This window comes from Hemiscyllium ocellatum, chromosome 7, assembly GCF_020745735.1.
Source record: "Hemiscyllium ocellatum isolate sHemOce1 chromosome 7, sHemOce1.pat.X.cur, whole genome shotgun sequence".
Classification (NCBI taxonomy): Eukaryota; Metazoa; Chordata; class Chondrichthyes; order Orectolobiformes; family Hemiscylliidae; genus Hemiscyllium; species Hemiscyllium ocellatum.
Window position 1 is genome coordinate 111,554,025 of NC_083407.1, and position 24,069 is coordinate 111,578,093.

At 41.1% G+C, this 24,069-nt stretch overlaps 1 protein-coding gene across 1 annotated transcript in view; it reads right to left on the reverse strand.

The window, feature by feature from the left end:
* The window catches only part of LOC132817597 (uncharacterized), a 173,952-nt gene that overhangs the window by 110,759 nt on the left and 39,124 nt on the right, over window positions 1-24,069 (reverse strand). The window contains exon 3 of the mRNA XM_060828101.1: window positions 4,073-4,118. The gene's annotated coding sequence lies outside the window, so the exon portion shown is untranslated. The remainder of the gene's footprint in view (window positions 1-4,072; window positions 4,119-24,069) is intronic.

The following is a 24,069-nucleotide window of genomic DNA, read 5'->3' on the forward strand; positions in this document are numbered from 1 at the left end:
CTGGAGAAAAGCTGCAGTTCGGTGGGTTTATGGACTCTGCATGTTTCAGTTAGTTGTGGAGATTTTTAAAAGTATGCTTAACTCTTGTTTCTCTATGATGACTTAGATCTAGAAATGTAATGGTGTTGTACTGCTTATACGGGGTTGAAGAGTTAGCAATGCATTCCATATAGTGATCAGCCTGCAGTCACATTCTGAGCTGGAAGGTCACAGTCCACATTATTGGCATGAGCAATGAGAGAGCCATTTAGGGCTCAGATCTGATGTAAGATCTGTGTATGAAAATGAGGAACTCAATAGTCGACTACCCACTTGCCAATCTGGCTTATTTTGACCCATATTCAGCTGATGCCAGGAGAATGACAGCTGGCAGAAGTTAAATTCAGAAGAAATCAACGAATATGGAATAAAAAGTTATCCTCAGTATCGGCGACCAGGAAACTACTGGGTTGTCTTTAAAAACCCATTGGGTTCATTGGTGCCTGTCAGGGAAGGAAATCTGTCATCCTTTCCAAGTCTGATCTACATGGTTGACCCTTAAGTGCCCACTGAAATGGCCCAGCAAGTCACTCAGCTTTACGAAAGTGATACAGAAAGTCAGAAGGAATAAAACCAGATGGACTGCTTGGCATCAGTTTAAGTATTGGAAATGACAAATAAATATCCAGCCCAGTTGAGCCTGCAAAGCTCTCTTCACTGACATCTGGGGACTGTCTCCGAGTAGAGAGAGGCTGTGGCACAGGAAAGTCAAGTAGCAGTAGAAACTGAGGACTGCAGATGCTGGAGATCAGAGTCGAGAGTGTGGTGCTGGAAAAGCACAGGAGGTCAGGCAGCTTTGGAGGAGCAGGAGAAATGCCGTTTTGGGCATAATCGCTTCTTGACCTGTCTACACACTTGAAAGTCAAGTAGCAACTTGACATAGTCACAATCACCAAATCATTGCTTAGAACCAATGTTCCAGACTCCTCCAATTCTATCTCTTCCCACTGGCAAAACAGACCCAGCAGAGGTGGCAGAACGGTGACATAAACCAGGAGATAGTGACCTGGGAGTCTTCAACATTGACTTTAAATCCCCATGAACACTCAAGGCATCAAGTCATATATGGATAGAGAAACTTCATGCTGACTATCACCTATTGCCGACCCCCTCACTTAACTATATTCCTTCAATTTGAACACCATTTGGAGGGATTACTGAGGGGTGCAAGAGCAGATAATGTATTCTGCGTCGGGAGTGTGGTGCTGGAAAAGCACAGCATCCGAGGAGCAGGTGAGTCAACGTTTTGGGCAAATGCCCTTCATCAGGAATGAGGCTGTTAGCCAAGGGGGTGGTGAGAGAAATGGGAGCGGGGTTTGGAGCTGGGGAGAAGGTAGCTGAGAGTGCGATAGGTAGACGGAGGTGGGGGTAATCATGTGGTGATAGGTTGGAGAGGTGGGTGGAATAGATAGGTGGGAAGGAAGATGGACAGGTAGGATAGGTCAAACGGACAATGCCGAGTTGGAAGATTGGAAATGGGATAAGGTGGGGGGAGGAGAAATGAGGAAATTGGTGAAATCCACATGAATGCCATGTGGTTGGAGGGTTCCAAGACGGAATGACTACAAAACCATTGCCAATTATTGTAAAAACTCATCTAGTTCATTAATGCCCTTTAGGAAAGGAAATCTGCCATCTTTGCCTGGTCTACTCACATATGACTCCAGACACAAAGCAATGTGGTTAACTGTTATTTGTCCTCTGAGATGATTTAACAGCCCATTTGATTTTATCAAACTACTGAAATGCTTCAAAGATGAAATAAAGCCAGAAAGTCCTCTTGTTGTCTACTGTGATACTGGAAATAATAATGGCCAATTGAGCCCAGTCGTCTCTGCAAAATCCTCCACATGGATGGACAACTGGGGCTAGTGCCAAAATTAAAAGAGTGTCTCAGACGTTTCAAACCACAGCCTAACATAGTCACATTAATTGTACACGCAGAGTTTCCTAGAACCATCATCACTATCCATGTGTATGTTCTGTTCATCAGTAGGACAAACCCAGCAGAAGCAGGGGCACAGTGCCATGCAGTCAGGAGGGAGTTGCTCTGGATGTCCTCAACAATGATTCTGGGCACCATGATGTTTCATAGCATCAGGTCAAACATGGCCAAAGAAATCTCCTGCTGATTACCACATTTCACAAACTTTTCCGCGCAGCTGATGAGTCAGAGCTCCCAACAACCGTAACCTTTGTGCAAGGTATGAGTTTAACCTGCAGGTTTCCTCCTCAAATCCCATTGACTCCAGTTTTTCTGGGGCTCCTGATGCTACATTGTGGCAAATATGGCCTTAGCATCAAGGGCAGCCCATCTCACCACATGTCAACAACTCACTGAAGGAGGTGGCTCCATAAATATTCCCATCCTTAATGATTTTGGAGTCCAGCACCTCAGTGTGGAAGATAAGCCTTAAGCATCTACAGCAATTGTCATGCAGAAGTGCTGACCAGATGATCCATCTTGGCCTCCTCTGGAAGTCCCTAACATCACAGATTCCAGTCTTCAGCCAATTTGATTCACTCCATATGACATCAAGGAAGAGATGAAGATACTGGACACTGCAAAGCCTTGACAACATTCCAGCAATAGTACTGCAGATGTATGCTCCAGAATCTGCCGTACCCTTAGCCAAGCTGTTCCTGTACGGAATGGGACTATTTGGCACCGCCCTTTTGGCACCGACCATTTGGCCCCGCCGTTTTGGCTCCCATTATTTTGGCGCTCATTACTTTGGCACTGAGCTGTTTTGGCGCCAATTCAGAATTTTAAAAAAGTCTTGTAGAGCCTGTAAGAAATTTGTTTTTATTGCCTTGTAAGAAATAAATCTAATTCATTTTTTATTCATTATTTTTAACCTATTCATTATAAAAATGAATGTCTACATTTTGCTACACTTATCAAACACATACAGATAACCATTGTGTGAAAATTTTGGTTTGTCTCTCTTGCTTAGAATGTTTTCAGCCATTTCTGGCATGAGTTCTACAAGAAAATAGAAAGAAAATTGTATTACAGCTTTCCAATGTGAAGACAGAAGGGCTTAAGTATCATCAAGGCAGTAGATGACTATTAACACTTGTTAAATGAGAAAATGATTACAAAATGAGATTTGAATCTTCAGTGGGTCATTACAGCTTTGACTATCAACTCTTGCTAGTTGAGAAAATTACATCGGGTCGTTAGTCATCCTCTCGTCTTTAACCAAACAAGACTTTTTTAAAATTCTGAATTGGTGCCAAAACAGCTCAGCGCCAAAGTAATGAGCACCAAAACAGTTTAGAGCCAAAACAGGCGGGGCCAACTGATCAGCGCCAAAAGGGCGTCGCCAAAACATACTCGACCCGTTCCTGTACAGCTACAACAGTGCCATCTATCCATTAATGTGAAAGACAATTCTTTATCATTCTTCACGAAGTTATAAAATATGACAACAGCATATGGATAGGAAAGGATGAATCATTCCTCTTTAATGTATGTCTCTGGATTTGCTTGTTTGTTAGTGAAGGTCAGAGAATTCTTTTTGCCAAAAGATCCTTGAATAGGCTGCAGGTCTCTGTTTCGTTGCTGTTCTTAAAGGCTGAGGGAAGTAATCTTTGGTATGTGGGTGTTCAATCAGTCTTTGGATCAACGTGTATGATAGCCTTTTCTCATTCTGAATTAATAGACAAAATAATGAACCCAAACCTTGGTCGGTCATTCCAATGGAGACAGACAGTACATTTCAATTCTTGAGCCAACAAGCAGCTTTGGCAATGGAAGCCATGGGGGAGTTTGAAGTCCATTTCTCTCCCGAGAGGAATAGAATGGGACAGCAATTGAAAAGAACCGGTTGCCAAATAGAGAAAAATTTTGAATTAATATTGATTTCTCTGTAAATATGAACGCCCGCTGTCAGTATCAGGACAAATAAAATCAGAGAAATAACCCCACAGAGGAAGCTCTAAATGTCAGCCAGATTTGTTCCTATATTAAATATCTGTCATGCAGTGTAATAATAATGGTCCTTATAATGCATGCTGTTATACATACGAGCTTTGGCAGACCAGACCCTTGACTTGCTAGCAGAGGAAGTTCCCTGAAAGAAAAGGACAAAAAGGATGATTTTTCGATTAAGATCATGCTATTCCAATGCACTATAGAAAACTGGCTGTTTGCCAGTAACATATTTCAATTTCAGCATTTTTTATTCTCGTTAATGAAAACGATTATCTTTTTTTGTCATTTAAATGCTCTCCGCTAGCATTATCAGTGTAAAGCCAAGTTATATTAATTTTTATCCTGGTAGCCGTAAAATAATTTTTTAATACCTTTTAAGCAAATCAAAATGAATGGAGCTATAAAGAACATGAATACAATCCTGCCCTTGGAAGGTTTCACAAGGGAAATGCTGATCAGGAGGACCAAAGATTCACACATAGATCTGATAGCAACTAATTTCAGTATCACAGTGCACTGAAAATCTTGCCTATCATAGCAAGCCATGAAACATATTAGAACACTGTTAGAAGTTAGGACAAACATGGAAATAATTTCAGATGACAAAAAGGTTCATGGCTCAAACTAAGTTTGATTTTCAAGTACTTACACATCAGGTAGATTGCACAAATCCTGGGTGTGCAGGAATTATTCAAAGCATTCTGATTATCAGAGCCTGAGGCTAAGCTGCATGTGCATAGCAGTTTGACCTTTACAGAACATGATATTGAATGACATAAATGGGTATAATGCTCTCATAACAATGATAAATTAAACCATATTTCACGTATCCATAGCTCAGAACATAGAACCTTTCTCCCAGTTGTAAAATCATGGTTTGGTTTGCTGGAGATAACTTGCTGATTGTACTGGGTAAATCTTTGTCAGTCGTTAAAGACCTTGCTAAACAGAGTGACAAATGCAACTGAGGCATTTTATTTCTGTTAGTAATCCCACAAAGGCAAACTTGTGTAGTTAATCATGGTTAAGTAACAACATAATGCTCAGTATAAATTTTTAAAATAAGTGATGACGACTTTGGGATGATTCTAAGTGAGGTAGAATCCAGACAGATGGATGGGTTGCAATTCGGCAGCACCAGGGAAAATGTTCTTGTGGGTGGTTTGCTAGTACTATCAAAAAAGGGGTTAAACGAACCTGATTGGAAATGGGATAGCACTGGAAAGGAGAAATCAAATGCACTGAGATCCCTTCACCTTTCCTGCCACCAGGGACCAGTAAAAATCTCATACTTATATCCCTTGCAGATGTCTGAGGCTGGACCAGGCAATGTGCAACCTCAATGCTATATTTTACCCAAGGTGAGCTTCTGACCACATATCGGCACCATCAGTAAGACAACCTAGTCGCTCCCACCTCAGCTAAACTATCATTGAAAACCTTTGCTACCTGCAGACTGGATTATCCCCACGCATTGGTGATCAGCTTTCATAAACTTCCGAATATCCTAAATTTTGCTGCCTAAATCTCCATTCACCCATCACATCTGTGCTCCCATTAAGCAATGCCTTTTGTTTTGAAGATTCTTATCATTGTTTTTAAAATGATGCCCTAACAGCATTGTGAGGCTATCTACAGCACATGGACTGTGTTGGTTCAAGAGGCTGTTCATCATACTTTCTCAGGTAACTAGGGACAGACATTAAATGCTGGTTCAAACTGTAACACACATATCCTACAAAAAAAATTCCTTCCAGTCTTTATCCTCTCTATTTCTATGATTTCCTCCTGCCTCACAACTTTCAAAGGTGTTTATGATCATCTAATTCTGGAACATTTGTAAATCCTTTTTTAATTGTTCTTCCATCAGTGATTATATTTTCAACCATGTTGGCCCTCAGCTCAGGAATGCCCACCATAAATCTTTCTGCCTCTCTTCCTTCCTTTATTAATTCCTTCTGTATTTGATAAAACCATTTGCCCTTATACTGTGTTATGTGGTTTGGTGTCAAATTTTTGCTTTATAACGTCCCTGTGAAATGCTTTGAGACCTTTTAATATTTTGAAGGTGCATGATAAATACAAATTCTTTGTTACAAAAAGGAAGATATACTAAAGTTCATTGATATGGGAATTCAAAGCAGTCAGAAAGCTATATAAATCAACATAGAGACACAAAGGCAAGTAATAAGGCATACAAAAAGCAAATCTAAGAAAGAATAAACTTGCAAAGGTATCAGATCCAAGAGTAAAATGTTTCATAGATATATTATAAACAAGACTATGATAAAAGGGAATATGACCCCATTAAGAATCTAAATACAAGTCAGATGACAATAAATAATAATGAAACAGCTGTTACGTTCACAAAGTACCCTGTTGCATTATCACAGTCGAGGAAGAGGACTAAATAGCAAAATGCTCAGGAAACCAGGACGATCTTAATGGATGCAATTTAAATAAAATAAAATGGCGATAATGAAAATAAGGGAGCTTCAGGCAGACAAATTTCCAGGATTTGATGATTGACTCTCTAGAGCAGTAATAGAAACAGATGAGGGAATTTATCCAAATGTTCCAAAACTCTCTAGACTCAGGAAATCTGCCATTCAATTGCACAAATTGCAAATGTTACGATATAGGCAGAAGTGAAAGGGTCACAGTGTTTTTCTAGAATGCCGACGAGACATTCATCTCATCAGTTTTCAGGAAGCCTACCATTTCTTATACTACTCTGGTAATTAACTGAATCACAGACAGAGACAACTTGGCCTATCCATAAGAGAAATTTACTACGTGTCACTCCCTTACCTTTTCCCTGTAATCCCATCTACTTACTTTTCAGATAATACAGACAGAATACAAAAGACAGAGTACAGGAAAGAGACTGAGTGCTGAGCGACACGTTGTAAAGACAGCAATCTCTCCATCAATCTCAGCAAAATGAAGGAGCTAGTCATTGACTTCAGGAAGCAGAGTGGAGGCCTGCCCCATCTGCATCAATGGTGCAGAGGTGGAGATGATTGAGAGTGTCACATTCCTGGGAGTGATGATCATCAACAACCTGAACTGCTCCACTCACTTCATTGCGATGGTAAAACCAACACAACAACATCTCTACTCCCTCAGGAGGCTAAGGAAATTCAACATGCTCACAAAAATTCTTACCAATTTTTATAGGAGCAACATAGAAAGCATCCTATCCGGATGCATCACAGTGTGGGATGGCAATAGCTTTTCCAAAGACTGCAAAAAACTACAGAGTGTCGTGAATATAGCCATCATCAGGCAAATCATTGACTCCACCTATACATCCCGCTTCCTCAGGAAAGCAGTCATCATAATCAAAAATCCTCCTATCCTGGTTATACTGTCTTCCACCCTATTCCATCAGGCAGACAATGTAAAGGTTTAGAACATAGAACATAGAACATTACAGCGCAGTACAGGCCTTTTAGCCCTCGATGTTGCGCTGACCTGTCATACCAATCTGAAGCCCATCTAACCTACACTATTCCATGTACGTCCATATGCCTGTCCAATGACGACTTAAATGTACTTAAAGTTGGCGAATCTACTACCACTGCAGGCAAAGCATTCCATACCCTTACTACTCTCTGAGTAAAGAAACTACCTCTGACATCTGTCCTATATCTATAACTCCTCAATTTGAAGCTATGGCCCCTCGTGCTCGTCGTCACCATTCTTGGAAAAAGGCTCTCCCTGTCCACCCTATCTAACCCTCTAATTATCTTATATGTCTCTATTAAGTCACCTCTCAACCTTCTTCTCTCCAACGAAAACAGCCTCAAGTTCCTCAGCCTTTCCTCGTAAGACCTTCCCTCCATACCAGGCAACATCCTAGTAAATCTCCTCTGCACCCTTTCCAAAGCTTCCACATCCTTCGTATAATGCGCTGACCAGAACTGTACACAATACTCCAAGTGCGGCCGCACCAGAGTTTTGTACAGCTGTAGCATAACCTCATGGTTCTGGAAATCGATCCCTCTATTAATAAAAGCTAAAACACTGTATGCCTTCTTAACAACCCTGTCAACCTGGGTGGCAACTTTCAAGTATCTGTATACCTGGACACCGCTATCTCTCTGCTCATCTACACTACCAAAAATCTTACCATTAGCCCAGTACTTTGCATTCCGGTTACTCCGACCAAAGTGAATCACCTCACACTTGTCCGCATTAAACTCCATTTGCCACCTCTCAGCTCAGCTCTGAAGCGTATCTATGTCTCTCTGTAACCTACAACATCCTTTGTTACTATCCACAATTCCATTGATCTTAGTGTCCTCTGCATATTTACTAACCCACCCTTCTAAGCCCTCATGCAGGTCGTTTATAAAAATGATGAACAGCAGTGGACCCAAAACCAACCCTTGCGGTACATCACTGTAACTGGTCTCCAGGATGAACATTTCCCATCAACCATCACCCTCTGTCTTCTTTCTGCAAGCCAATTACTGATCCAAACTGCTATATCTCCCACAATCCCATTCCTCCTCATTTTGTACAATAGTCTACTGTGGGGAACCTTATCGAACGTCTTGCTAAAATCCATATACACCACATCAACCGGTTTACTCTCATCTACCTGTTTGGTAACCTTTTCAAAGAACTTGATAAGGTTTGTGAGGCATAACCTACCCTTCACAAAACCATGCTGACTATCCCTAATCAAATTATTCTTTTCTAGATGATTATAAATCCTATCTCTTATAACCTTTTCCAATACTTTACCAACAACTGAAGTAAGGCTCACTGGTCTATAATTACCAGGATTGTCTCTACTCCCCTTCTTGAATTGGGGAACATTTGATATCCTCCAGTCTTCTGGCACTATTCCTGTAGGCAATGACGATTTAAAGATCAATGCCAAAGACTCGGCAATCTCCTCCCTGGCTTCCCAGAGAATCATAGGATAAATCCCATCCGGCCCAGGGGACTTATCTATTTTCACACTCTGCAGGATTTCTAATACCTCTTCCTTGTGAACCTCAGTCACACCTAGTCTAGTAGCCTGTATCTCAGTATTCTCCTCAACAACATTGTCATTTTCTAGAGTGAATGCTGTCGAAAAATATTCATTTAGTGCTTTCCCTATCTCCTCTGACTCCACACACAACTTCCCACTACTATCTTACTCTTATCATTCTTTTATTCCTTAAATACCTATAGAAACCCTTAGGGTTTACCCTGATTCTATCCACCAACAACTTCTCATGTCTCCTCCTGGCTCTTCTGAGCTCTCTCTTTAGGTCTTTCCTGGCTACCTTGTAACCTTCAAGTGCCCTAACTGAGCCTTCACATCTCATCCTAACATAAGCCTTCTTCTTTCTCTTGACCAGAGATTCTACTTCCTTCGTAAACCACGGCTCCCGTGCTCTACAGCTTCCTCCCTGCCTGATAGGTACATACGTATCTAGGACACACAGTAGCTTTTCCTTGAATAAGCTCCGCATTTCTAATGTGCCTATCCCCTGCAGTTTCCTTCCCCTTCCTATGCTTCCTAAATCTTGCTTAATCGCATCGTAATCACTTTTCCCATAGCTGTAACTATTGCCCAGTGGTGTACACCTATCCCTTTCTATCACTAAAGTAAGCATAACAGAATTGTGGTCGCTATCACCAAAGTTTGAGTAAACGTATGATCAGATTCAAGAATAGCTTCTTCACCGTTGTTATCAGAATTTTGAATTGACTTCTCAATGTTAATTCTGATCTCCCTCCCTGCACCTTCTGTGCAGCTGTAACACTGTATTCTGCATTCTGTTCTACTATACTGATGCACATTGAATGGTCTGATCTGCTGGTAGGGCACGCAAAACAATACTTTTCACTGTATCTCGGTACACATGGCACAATAAACCAACTGCAAATTCAAGCTATAATAATCTAATTCCCTACTAAATGTCTAGATTGAACCTGTCTCCACCACATTCGCAGGCAGTATATTCCAAACACTAAGCATTGTGTGAAAAGATTTAATCTCAAGTCACCATTGCTTCTTTTGTTAATTGTTTTAAATCTGCACCTTCTGGTTCACAATCATGTTTTTCTACTCGACAATATCCAGACCCCTCATCATTTTGAATACCTTGAAAAAATTTCCTCTCAACACTCTCTTCTCTAAGATAAATAGCCTGATATCTCCAATCTATTTACATAACTGATGTTCTTTTCAGTGGGACCATTTTCATGAATCTTTACTGTATTCTCTTAAATGCTTTCACAGATTTCTAAAGTATGGTGCCCAGAATACAACACAAATATCCTGTACAAGTTTAACATAAGTGACTTAATTTCTCCATGCCTGTCTATAAAGCATGCTGTATTAAATGTTCTCCTAACCTGCCCTGTAAGTTTCAATGACTTGTGCAAATATACACCCATTATATTCCCTCAGCATCTGTCTGTATTTTTCCATCTAAGTTCAATCACTTCACAGTTTCCTGCATTAAATCTTGGATTTGATGGTGCAGGCAGATGGGATTACTTTAGAATGGCATCATGGTGGGCTTAGGCATGATGAGTTGAAGGCCCTATTTCTGTGCTAAACTGTTCCATGTTCTATGTTTTATACAAGGCCCTAGACAGACTACCGCTGGAATATTGGGAATAGTTTTGGGCCCCTTATCGAAGGAAAGATATACTGGCATTGGAGGCAGTCCAGAAAAGGTTTACTCGGTTGATGCCGAATTTGGAAGGATTTTATTTGGAGAGGTTGAGTGTTTGGGATTGTACTTATTGGAGTTTAGAAGAATGAGAGGAGACTTTATTGAAACATGTGAGATTTTTAGGGGATATTCCAGAATGTATATTTTCCCCATAGCTTCTGACAAAGGACAAAACCTGAGGGGGTTTAAGTTGAAGTGGGATTTGTGACAGAATCAGACAAGAAGTCCGGTGAAGCCAATCTTGATATTGGGAAAATATCTTTAAGCTTTTGAGAAGCTGCGTGGCAAATTTCTCATCAGGCAGCATTATATTGTCAGTTGAAGGGGATTTTTGCTTGTTAAACGCCCTGTTAACGCACAGCTTATCTCATTAATAGTGAGGCACAACACTGACAAGTGGTCAGTAACATTTGTGCCACTCAAGTCCCAAGCAATAATCATCTGCACTGAGACAGCATTTAATCATTGTCCCTAGATATTCAATGACATTCAATACCATTGCCAAGGCCCCCACTATCAACAACCTGGGGGTTATCATTGATCAGAAACTTAACTGGACTCACCAGGTTCAAGACCAGGTCAAGAGGCTGGGAACACTGCAGCGAATACTGCAGCCTGTCCACCATCTACAAGGCATAAGTCAGGAGTGTGATGATATGTTGTCCACTTGCCTGGATGAGTGCAGATCCAACAATACTCAAGAAACTTGACATCATCTGGGACAAAGCAGCCCGCTTGATTGACACCACAAACATAAGCATTTACCCCTTCCAACACTGACGCTCAGTAGCAGTAGTATGTACTAATAGCAAGATGGGCTGCAGACTTTCACCAAAGCTTCTTGGATGGCACCTTACAGATTTATGATCACTACCATCTGGAAGGACAAGGGCAGCAGATATTTGGAAACACCACCACCTACAAGTTCCCTTCCAAGCCACTCACCATCTTGATGAGGAAATATATCACCATTCCCTCACCGTTGTTGGGTCAAAATCCTGAAGCTCCCTCCATACAGTTCAAGGACCCTCTCAAGAGAAATTATGGATGGCCAATAAATGCTAGCAAAGCCCACAAATCCCACATGAATGATAAAATATCTCTATTACTTGCCCATTTAAAGGTGTCAATTGACAGCCGTGTGGGAAGGACACCCACCTAATTATAACAGGCTCATTCTAGCAATATCATGACAAAAGGGATGTGAAGCTATTAGAGGATCTGATGAGGTGTTAAAAGAACAGTTTTCAAATTTCAGCAAATACTGACATACTGCTGGGAACAGTTGAGTGCTCACACAGCTGTGTGATTCTGAATACCATTTCATTTGGGAGTCACTTCCACAACTTGAGCACGCAGTTTCTGTGCTTTTAAATGTACTTTGTAAAACTTGCTAAGTTTAAATGGAGCTTTACACAGGGAGATAATAGGACTTCCTCTGAGGATCATTGGCCCTGTGATTTGAAGCTGACAATGATGACATGAATGTGAAAAGGTTGGTAACCACAGAATTGAAGCATTATTCATTCGGACAGCCCCAAATGCTATCTGTGCCAAATCATGGAAGAGCTATCTAGGTATTACAGACAGGAAATACCTGGAAAGGTTGGCTTTACCTGAACATGATGGAATATACCAACTTTATGAAATTGGTTAGACAAGCAAGACGCTGAAAGAACACAGCAAGCCAGGCAACATCAGGAGGGAGAGAAGTCAATATTTCAATATAGCCCAAACATTAAGTTCTCCACCTGCTAATCCTGCCTGGCTTGCTGTGTTATTCCAGCCTCCTGTTTATCTATTTCGGATTGCAGCATCTGCGAATTTTTGTCCTGAATTAGGACATTAGTTTGTGTCACTTTGAATCACAGGCACTACCGTTCCTGTTGGATGGTGAAAACTGCATCTTGCTTCATGCGTTGAATTTGCCCACTTTTCTGGCTAAGTGTTATTTTCGGCAAGTTTTCGGAAGTGTTTCCCATCATGCATTATACAGAGAGGTTCACAAACACACAACAGTTAACATCAGGAACATTTATGCGGAAAGTAATAGGCATGGACAAGTCTTTGTCGCCCGTGGCACCAAGGTGCCCTTAGTACAATTACTTTTTCTTCTTCTTTCCCTTCCACTGAATCTCATGTAGAACCTTGTTCAGCAGCAATGGGTGCAGGGAACCTGTTCAGCAGTGGAACCTCTTGGCCCTGGAGGTTTGGTAGGAAACACTGGGAGTGTTTGTGTTTGACAGAACAGACAGGCCAATGATTGTCTTGTCAGATACAAGTTGACCCTCCTCAGTTTGAATTTCCAAGGGTCAGAGAGAGGTCAGGCAGAATAGAGGTGGAAGGCCCATCCACCTCTGGGGTGTCCTGAGAGGAGATTTCAAAGAGTGTTTGTTCCCTTCTCTGGATGGATACGTCCTGTCACTGCCCTGTCTCCTAGTGATAAGGGGAGCATCTGGATTGGGTTCTCCCCCTATCCCCCCTCTCCATGTCTTCAATCCTGAGGCCCAATAGCTGAGTCAATGGAGTGCAGGTCTGTAAACCTCTCCTGCAGACCCTGGGGATGCTGGACATGGCTCTCCCACAGCAGCCTCCAACCTGTCTGCGGAGATAGGCAGCCAATTGATGGATACACCACATTGCTGCAACTTCTGGGCAATGGGGATCATAGTGTGTGTGTGTGTGTGTGTGAATCCCAAGTGCTGACAGCACAGGGTCCCTCTCCTGCCTAGGGAGAGCAGGTGACTAGTCTCCAGCAGTGCTCCAACTTCCAGTGTCTGGAGCCTTTCTTCCTGGCCTGGCTGCTGAGCTGTCACATTGAGGGGCTTATCAGGCTCTGTACCCACAATCTCTGTACCTATTGTTCCCACAGTGTGCCATTATCAGAAGCTGCAGGAGGCAGCCATGTCAATGCTTCCTCTGAAACTTTGAGCCTCTCATCATCAGAGATCGAGAATGGGCTTTCTAGGCGTTTCTCTCCAGAGGTCATGGGGAGGGCCAGTGGAAGCTGCAAGACAAAGGGAGAGGCAGTATCACGGCCAGCAATTGGAAGGTGTGCAATGATTGACAGTGACACCAGGTTACAGTGAGAGTTACAATGAAGAGTGGTGCGTACTCAGTTGGCAGGACTCAGATGCTTCCTCATCTCTGCAGGAGTAGGCCTGGTCGTTTCCTCTGAAGATTGTGATCCAGTTCTTGTAGCAGGTGAGGACACAGATGTCGGGCACCACTCCACTCGTATGAGGTGTCTCTGCCTCATTATGAGCTGTTATTTCCTAGATTGAGCAAATGAGTGGGATAATAGTGGGCAGCATTGCTGTGAGTCCTGATGCATATGGAGGAAAGCTTATGAGGTGTTCTAAAGGACTGAGGAGGCAGCATAGAGGTCATGTAGGTTTAGTGTTATGGGAGGCTGGGAGGGAGAATAAAAGTGAGTGAGGGAAAGTACAACATGTGAGAATGGATCAGCATGAGCCTTGCTGTGATGCGGGTTTAATAGTGGAAGTAGAATGTGTGTGAGGTGGCAGAGAGAAGCATGTTGCACTTACCCGAGTGGAGCAGAGAAGGTCCATGACCTACTGGCCATTATCTCCATATCCTGGACATGGCACCAACCTGCATAACAATGAAAGACCTAGCTGGTGGGGTCTGGTGATGTGGCCTCCAGTACCAATCTTCTAGAAAGAGGACACCCCTCCTCTGGACTACCCTGTTTACCAGGATCTTCTGGTTCCTGTTGAGAATCGCAGTGCCATCTTTCCCTTCCCCAATATATTCTGACTATTTCTCTGATCAAGCAGGACATCTTTGGAGTGCCAGTGCTTGTCCAAGTGTATGGGGGCTTTTAAAGATAGCATGGACGCAAGGGGTGCTGATATTTCAGCAGATATCCACTGAGTGGCGGGTTGTTCTGGGAATGGCACATGTTAAGATGAGTGGAAATCTGACATGAGAGAAGCCATAGGAGCATGGTAGGTGATTAATGAGATGAATTTGGTAGGACTACACCAAAAAAACTCATTAGGCCCATTCCGAGTGCGTTCACAGCCATTTTATTCCCCATTGTACACATTCCATGTCCTTCATATTAGAAATGACGATGAGTGTTCTCTGTCAGTGACTTCTAACTTCAGCTTGAGTGTGCTGCTGAGACCCCAAGCATCATTGTAAACCATTAAATGTTAATAAAAAGGAGATAGGTACAATTCATAGGGATAAAACGATGTAAGGATATGTGGAGAAAGCAGGAACATTGGATGATTAGCCATGATCATATTGAATGGTGGATCTGGCTCAAAGGGCTGACTGGCTTTCACCTGGTCTGATTTTCTACATTTTTATCACTATCTTTTTCCGAGGTGCCCATCCCTTAAACCTCACAGGTTTCATACAGCCCCAGGCTGCAGAGATATGCCTACATCTGCTGACCTGTCTCCCTTCCAACTCCCCTCTGAGATTCCAGTTGCAGAGGGCTGAGCAGAAATCTAGGTCTCGGAGTTTGGAACTTAAATTGATTCAAAGTACAGTGCTGACCCCGGAATCCAAACGCCCTATTGTTCGAACAAATTGGAATCTGAACAATTATTTCGAGAAAATTTTGCCTTAAAATCCGAACACGTTTTCAAAATCCGAACACCATGTACCGTTCAGGTCGCACATTGTTTGTTCAGTTCGTCCCGGGAAGTAGTCGTGAAAGCATCTCTCATGTGTCCATCACTAGTTTACCTCGTGTTTTGACCTTGATTTGTGCTTTTTTAAAAAAAAAATTATCACCCTTGTGCATTCACCATGGCACCCAAGAAGAGCAGTAAACCCTCTCCCTCCTTCCTCCTCTCCAGCTTCCACATGCACCATTAGCACTCCTCACTAAGGTAAATGAAGTTAGTTTCATGTTAGTACATTTATTTCTTGTTTTTATTATTATTACTTGATATTTAGGTCATTTACTCATCTTATTTTGTGTCCAGAAACAGATTAATTCACTTTCCATTATTTCTTATGGGGAAAATAGTTTCAGAATCCAAACTTTTCGCAATCGGAACAGCCTCCTGGAATGAATTAAAGTCGGATTTCGAGGCACCACTATATAGTGTTGAAGGCAGAGTTGTAGTCAATGAGTAGGAGCCTGACGTAGGTATGCTTGTTATCCAGATGTTCCAGGGATGAAAGTGGGGCCAGGGAGATGGCCGTGGACCTGTTCAGATGGTAGGTGAATTGCAAGGGATCAAAGCAGACTGGGAGCTGACATGATCCATGACTAACCTCTCAGAGTACTTCATTAGTATTGGAAGTTGGAGCCACTGGACGGTAGTCATTGAGGCACGCTGCATGATTTGTTTTTGCTACCGGATGGTGGTGGTCGTCTTAAAGGAAGTGGGGATTTAAGATTGTAGTAAGGAGACATTAAAGATGTCAGTGAATTCTCCTGTCAGTTGGTCCGTACAGGATCTGAGTACACAGTCAATGACTCCAACTGGGCCAGTTGCTTTCTGTGGGTTCATTCTCAAGAAGGCCAATCTGATGTCTACCGCAGTGACTGAGGGAACTGGTGCATCCAAGGCTGTCAGGGCAGGTCACACCATATCACTGCTCTGAATTCCATGTTGGGTTTTACCAATTGCTAATTTGGGAAAGTCTGGTAAGATCAGAATCTGAATATTAATAAGTAAGTCGGCCTGTTAATGAGGAGCTTAATGATCTTTTGTGCTTGTCAATTGGCAAGTTGCTGCTGCTCAGCATTACTTTCATCACCCCACTTGAGAAAAGCATGAAAGATGGAGCAAGATAATCTGAATGTCAAGATGGGCCTTACTGGACTTCTCATATCTCATCGTAGCCTATGTTGCTGAGATCCTTATAAGGTTCTGCCCTGGCTGTAAATGGCATGTTTTCCTTCTTAGACATCTCTGCAGCCTTTGACGTAGTTGATCACAAATCCGTTTCAGTGCCTTTCCCAACATTGTCTGTTTCAGCTCAGGGAACTGGCCTCACTTGGTTCTTTTCATACCAATCCAAATGCAGCTCACTCTGTGCTCTCTCCTCACAAGGAACTTTCCTCGACTCTCTCTCTTTGCTCATTTACTCCTTTCCTTCACTTCACCATCAGTTGCCATGTTTTTAGTTGTCTAATCTGGAATTTTTTCACTGAATTTGACACAGCTACACTTCGTCCTTTTTAAAACTCAAGGATTGGCCAATCTTTTGCTTATCCTCCTAATGGCTCCTTCAGCTCAGTGTTCAATTCTTCTTTACCCCTAGACATTTCTTAGGCATTAAACGGGCTGTAACTTACTGCTTAAAGATGGTTACAAGATTTATGCTTACATGTAATCAAGAAGAATGAAATAGAGTGAGCAACACAAATGTTTAACATACTGTTAACTTACAAATATGGTGAAAATCACAACGTTTCTGAATTTATAAGAACACTTCCTAGAATGTTTTCACTGACTCTATGACCAACTTAAAACCGACAGTTCTCTGCATGGATTACAGATTGAGCATCTCGAACACAGAAAGCAGATGTTTGCCACAGGATAATAGGTACTGAGGACATGACAGATACCTCAGACCAAAAGGCTTTTCAACAATGGCACAAAGGCTCAATGCAGTGTCTTAAACATTGACTCACTTGTTGAGCAAATGTTTATATCATGTTGAAACCTCGCACACCTACTCATGACTTGATGAAGTGTAACTAGATTAACTGCAGTTTACGGTCTCTGTATCTCATGCAATCTAAAATGAAAGACCTTCACCAAAATCCTTCTCACAATGGGTTGTGATCTTCAGGACTTGACCATTTTAACCCCAAATAAAGGGCTCGTCATTAAAAAGTACATATATAATTCAGATAGACTAACAACTGAAGTAGGTGGAGCTTTGCATCCATCTCATTCCTGTCAAAAATAATTATGCTGTTTCCTACCCAGGCCAAATCATTCTGTTTATGTTATAGTCCAATTGACAGCAATGCGAACATTGTCCTTTTGTACTATTTAGATGTTAGAAGTGCAATCTGAATGCTTTGCATTATTATTACCAGAAAAGTATCCCAGATACCCAACTCTAGATGCAGGAGCATTTCTCACATATAGAAGGAGACTCCCTGGAGGACAACAAAAATCCTCAAAGCATCACTGACAATATCAAGTGTTACTGTCAACTCTTGGGGTCCCTGAACTGTGGCTGTCTAAAATGGAGAAGGGTTTATTGTCATGAACGATGACATTTACAAAAAGTTTTATCTTCAAATGTACGATTCCTTTGACTCACTAAGCCAGAGAATTTGGGATAAACACCTCTGCTCAAAGCAATGCCCTTGAGATCAACTTGCTATGGGGAGAGAAATTCAAACAGAAATTCATGTAAGAGTTGGGTTCCAGTTTGACACTGTTTCACTCACAGATAAAAGACAGCAGTTGTTTGAAATGCAGAGGCAAGAGGTCAGTGCAGTGGCAAACGGAGTGAACTGTTTTGTGCTACTAGCCAAATGTTAGTGACAGTTTGGTTTCTGTTCAAAAGAAAGAGATCAAAATAGACAGGAGACTTGAAGATTTAAGGATGGAGAGTCGCCCAGGTGTATCTTGCTTGTGGTGATCATATTTGGAAAAACGCAAGTTAAATAGTTATGATTTGCTGAGAACATTGGAAGTTCTGACCTCGTGTGGTGGGGATTAGAGAACTCACTGGAGAACTGGAAGTGACTGGTGTACTTTTCCTGTAATATTAGATACCTGTCAGGCATGTGGATCATAACAACTGGTATCATAAGATATATTTCAATTGTCTTCGTCAATTAATTCAAAGCTTCCTTTTTCTTTATTAGTATCAGTTACAAGTGAATTGATGTTTGAGCTTTGTTGATCTTAGTTTGTTTGTTACAGTGAAATTTTGCCCACTGGTTATTCCCATTGCTTTTTTGGCAAATGTTTAACATAAATTGGGATCATCACATCATTTAAAAAGGCACTGAGAACATTGACAGACTTCATCAGGGACACAAACTAATAAAGACAAGGCACTGGTGTGGGTACACAAACGTCCAAGCAAGCCATCTGCACATAAAAAGTGAGGTCTGCAGATGCTGGAGATCAGAGCTGAAAATGTGTTGCTGGTTAAAGCGCAGCAGGTCAGGCAACATCCAAGGAACAGGAAATCCCTCCTCCCTACCTTTTATCTTAGCCTGCTGGACACACTTTCCTCATTCCTGATGAAGGGCTTGTGCCCGAAACGTCGAATTTCCTGTTCCTTGGATGCTGCCTGACCTGCTGCGCTTTAACCAGCAACACATTTTCAGCCATCTGCACAAACCTGCAAGAACCATTTGCCTTGCATGTGACAACATCTACAGATCTTACATTGGACTTATCAGCCCCCTTGGAATCCCCTGAACCGGTGTAAAAGGAAGTTATTCTTGATCCTGAGGTCTACTCTGAAAAGGAGATACTGAAGCAGTCCATGCCCAAATGCAGCTAAATTCTAGCATCACACAAGCACCAGTCAATGGCCATCTCCAATAAGAGACCATCTAACCATAATCCTTGGATACTCATGATTTGGAGATGCCGGTATCCTTTGATACTCAGTGGCATTACCATCACTGAATCTCCCACTATCAATATCCTGGGGGTTACCACTGACCAGAAACTAAACTGGGCTGGACACATAAATGCAGTGGCTATGAGAGCAGGTCAGAGTCAAGGAATCTTGCAATGAAGAGCTCACCTCTTGATTCCCCAAAGCTTGTCCACCATCTAAAAAGCACAAGTCTGGAATATGAAAGAATAACCCAGTTTGCCTGGAAGACTGCAGCGCCAGCAACACTTAAGAAACTTAACACCATCCAGGTTAAAGTAACCCATTTTTTGACACTACATCCATAAAGATTCACTCCCTCTACCACTGATGATGGTGTGTATATCTATAAGATGCACTACAAAAATTCACCATGGCTTCTCACATAGCACTTTCCACATCCACAACCACTGTCAACTAGAAGGAAAAGGGAAGCAGATACATGGGAATACCATCATTTGCAAATTCCTCTCTAAACATTCACCATCCTGACTTGGAAATATATCGCCATTCCTTCAGTGTTCCGAGACCAAAATCCTGGATTTCCTTCTTTAATGGCATTGTGGGTCTATCTACAGCACATGGACTGCAGTGGCTCAAGATAGCAGCTCATCTAGAACTTCCCGAGGGCAACCAAGACTGAACAAGAAATGCTGGCCCAACTTGCAATGCCATTATTATTTCTTTTAAATTCACAAATATAAGACTAATGTGTGGCTACTCCCAACTGACCAAGGAGAGAAACTAAAAATCCATTGGAACATTTTGTGTTTATGAAAAGAAAACTTTTGTTTATTAGTTGCACAATATTGGGGCAAAAGGCATTTGAATGGATCCGGTGGTTATCAGAGGAAAGCCATATTATGGAAGGTCTTGAAACAGATTGAATTGGAGACAGTGACACTACATTATTGCTAACAAAAATTACCATCAGGTGTCTTTTTACTGCAATGCTTTGAATTGAAAGCTGAGTGGGAGTAAGCAATTTACTTTTGGATGAATAATCATCTTGTATTTAGTCCTTTGTTAGCACAGACCTGAGTATTGCTGAAATAGACACATTTTATCAAAACATTTCATCTCTAACCCATCAGAATATTTTTCAAGAATACCAATTCAAGGAAAAACCAGCATTTATTCTGCATGAGAGCGCTGCTTGTTGGCAAGTGGACTCCAATTGGTAGAGATATTGTCAAGGAGAATGAATCCGCTGTCAAGATAATTGACAGTTAGCAGCCAGGCTTTGTTAGATTTTAAAACAAGCAGGTTGAATCCGATTGGTCAGGGCATTGCCCTGAACTAACAGATAGCTGTCACCATGTTGTTGAGTTGAAACAAGTGTAGTGTGTTTACATGTTCTTTCAGTCTGCAAGGAGTAGGGCCCTGTGTGTTAAAACATGTAGTTTCTAGAACACACAAGTGTGAAACATTGTGAGTCCAAATGGCAATCCTAAGTTGGTTGGCTGTGTAATTCCTCACACGAGCAGGATTATCCAGCAAATGCTATCCAATTCAGGATTCACAAATAACATTAGTTACTTGTGAGTTTTGCAAGAGCATTCCTGATGAAGGGCTTATGCTCGAAACGTCGAATTCTCTATTCCTGAGATGCTGCCTAACCTGCTGTGCTTTGACCAGCAACACATTTGCAGCTGTGATCTCCAGCATCTGCAGACCTCATTTTTTACATTTAGTTAGTTAGGCAGTTTCTTCTTTATTGCAAATAATTGAAAGGACATGCTATTTGACACGATCTACCATTTTTGTGACATACCGCCTTCATACCTCATATTACACTGGCACTGAAATTCATGGAACACATTATTTGTTTATATCTTCTAGGGTAATACGAGGTAGACTCGGCAATTTTGAGGTCCAAGAATGACTGCTTTAGGGCCTTCCTAGAATTTGTGCGATATGTGTGGAGAAATGGTCCAATCAAGGGTGCCATTATCCTGCAGGATATATTTGATGTGCGTTCTTTCAGCATCAAGCTTGCATGGTGAACAAATAGCTCAGGTCCTATTTATAAGGGGAAAATCAAACAAGATTTTCTCAATGTCAACACTTTTTTTGCCCTCACTAAATTTTCCCACGTTTCTCAAGGTGTGGGAAAATTATGTCTGTAGACTTGACATGAATGATGAGATCAGCAATGCGAAAAGTGCATTTAATTTTTTTTTAAAAAGCAATGAATCAAATGAATGATGTAATCAGAAGGAGGATAAGTTGAGATGGATTGCATCCATACATTTAAAAGAATATAGAAAAGAGATAACAAAGGCATTGTTTCTCATTAGTAATAATTTGTTAGAAAAAGATATAGTGTCACAGAGAACTAGCAGATATCTAATGTAATTCCTTAATTTAAGAAAGAATAGATCATATCAGGAGAATTATAGACTGGTCAACTTCACATCAGTCATAGAATACAATGAAGAAATCTTTGCTAAAAGGGAGAATGGAAGTATATCTGGAAACAAGAAATACAACAATAGATAATCAGCATGGCTTTCAAGAGGGAAATCTTGGATGGCCAACCTGATTCAGTTTTGAGGAGGTAACAGGGAGTAGACAATACTAATGCAGGAAATGTTAGTTGTCTGGATTTTCAAGAATGCATTGGTAAGTGCCTGTAATAGACTAATGAACAGATCAATAATTGTGGAGTCAGACAAAGTGTGCCTGAATGGATTGCTAACTGATTTTAAGACAAAAAAAATGGAGTTGGAGTAAGTGATCACTTTTAAGACTGGTAGTAGTTAGGAAGTGATGTTCCAAAATGATCAGTGCTAGGACTGTTCCTGTTCACAACCTGCATATTTACGTTATGTACACAAACTGACTGTATGGTTGGAATTTTGGAATTAAAACAATTCATCAATTTGTGCATGGCACAACATTGGGGAACCAACGTTTAAGGGAACAGCAAAAAAATGAGGGATCACTGATAAATTTGCAGAATAGATATATCATTAGCATATTAATTTCAACAAATAAATGTGAGGTAGCATATTTTGGTAGGAAGAACAGGGAGTCACTTATTCATTGGTAGATCACTTAATAGTAGCAAAGTACAAGTCTAGGGAGGGTAGAGGAACAAGGGATCTCAGAGTGCAAATATATCAATCACCAAAAGTTACACCACAGGTTTGCAAGGAGACAAAAAGTAAACCAAGCACACAGCTTTCTTTCTAGAGGATTAGAATCAAAAAGGAAGCAGGTATGCTGGACTTACATTTAACATTGGTTAGATCAAACCTAGAGTACCGAGTACAGAGTTACTTCAGTCCCAAGCCAGTTGATGAAGTATGAAGCTAGACACAATTTTTTCTTTATAATAGATTTATATATGGAATCCAACATTACATACATCTACTTGAGAATTACTGCAACAGGGTCCCAGTCTTTATTTGTTCATCCTGACTTGCTGCCAGAATGCCACTTCTAGGAATTAACAGCTACTTGGAAAAGTTTTAGGGGAGGGGACAGTATTTTTTCTCTTTCTGCTAATGTAAATTAAGAAGGGGGCATGTGCTAGCACTGATATGTCACTGTGAAGCAGGTTTGTTTCCACTACTATCTGAATAATATGTTAAATTAACAAAGCTTGAATGACAAGAGAGGTTAAAGCCATACACAGGGTAGGGAAAGCCATACACAAGAGCAGCTCAAAAATTGTCATAGGCCTACACCAAAAAGTTCTTCATAAATCTTTGGATGGAAATGCCAATATCAAATTGCAAGAAACAGAACTATGGAGAAAAAAATCAAAGTTTTAAATACGAACAAGAGAACGATTTTTTCTTCACTATCAGAGGAGGAAATCTCTGTATTTTATTTGCAATATTTCACTCACTCACTACAATGTTAGTAACTTGAAATGTGACCATCAAAACAAGACACAAAAACTTCCCTTCTGTTTTTTTTTAATCCACTCATGGGATGTAGGAATTGCTGCCTGGGCCATCCCTAGTTCCCCTTGAGAAGGTGATGGTGAGCTGCCCTTGGGACTACCTTCCCAAGTTAGTGTAGTTTGAAATTTTAACACACAGATGGTCCAAAGAGCATGAAATACAACTTCACGCTGGACTTTGGATGCTGCCTGAACAGTTGTGCTCTTCCAGCACCACTAATCCAGAATCTGGTTTCCAGCATCTGCAGTCATTGTTTTTACCAGTCTTGTCCAGGAAGAACAAACACCTTTACCTGGGGCTGAAAGTAAAATCCACATGTATGATTCCAGACCATTTTGCAGTTTGGAGGTAGCAGCCATACCCCACTGTGATTTCAAGTCTCACTCTGTCAGACGACAGGCACACAATTGAAGCTGCAGTGAGTCACTTTAAGAGGGGATCTTTAACCCTCGAATTCCCGATGCTAAGCCAGTGAAAATAAAATGGTTTTCTTTTGTGGTTCTTAAACTTCATCAAGAATATAGCTAATGCTTTTATAGATGATAAATGTCATCTGTCTAAGTGAGAAAACAGCACTCACTGAGTTCCTTTGTACTGCCTTGACAACATATTAGCTTGATTTTCAGACTTTTATTCAGACTGGAGACTCACAAAGCCTCTCAGTCTCTAGTGGTGTTTAGCCCTGATAAATGCCTTCTGACCTAAGGGATATTGCTTTTAAAAAAATAGTATTGTGAACTTAATTTAAGAAAACATATTAACATATTAAATACATGCAAATAGAACAATTAATCTGGATTTATAAATTGTGGTATATATGGTTATTGAAGTTAATACAAAACTTTAAGATATATAAATACATACATGAGTATATATATAGCTTCTAATCTATTTGCACTGCCAT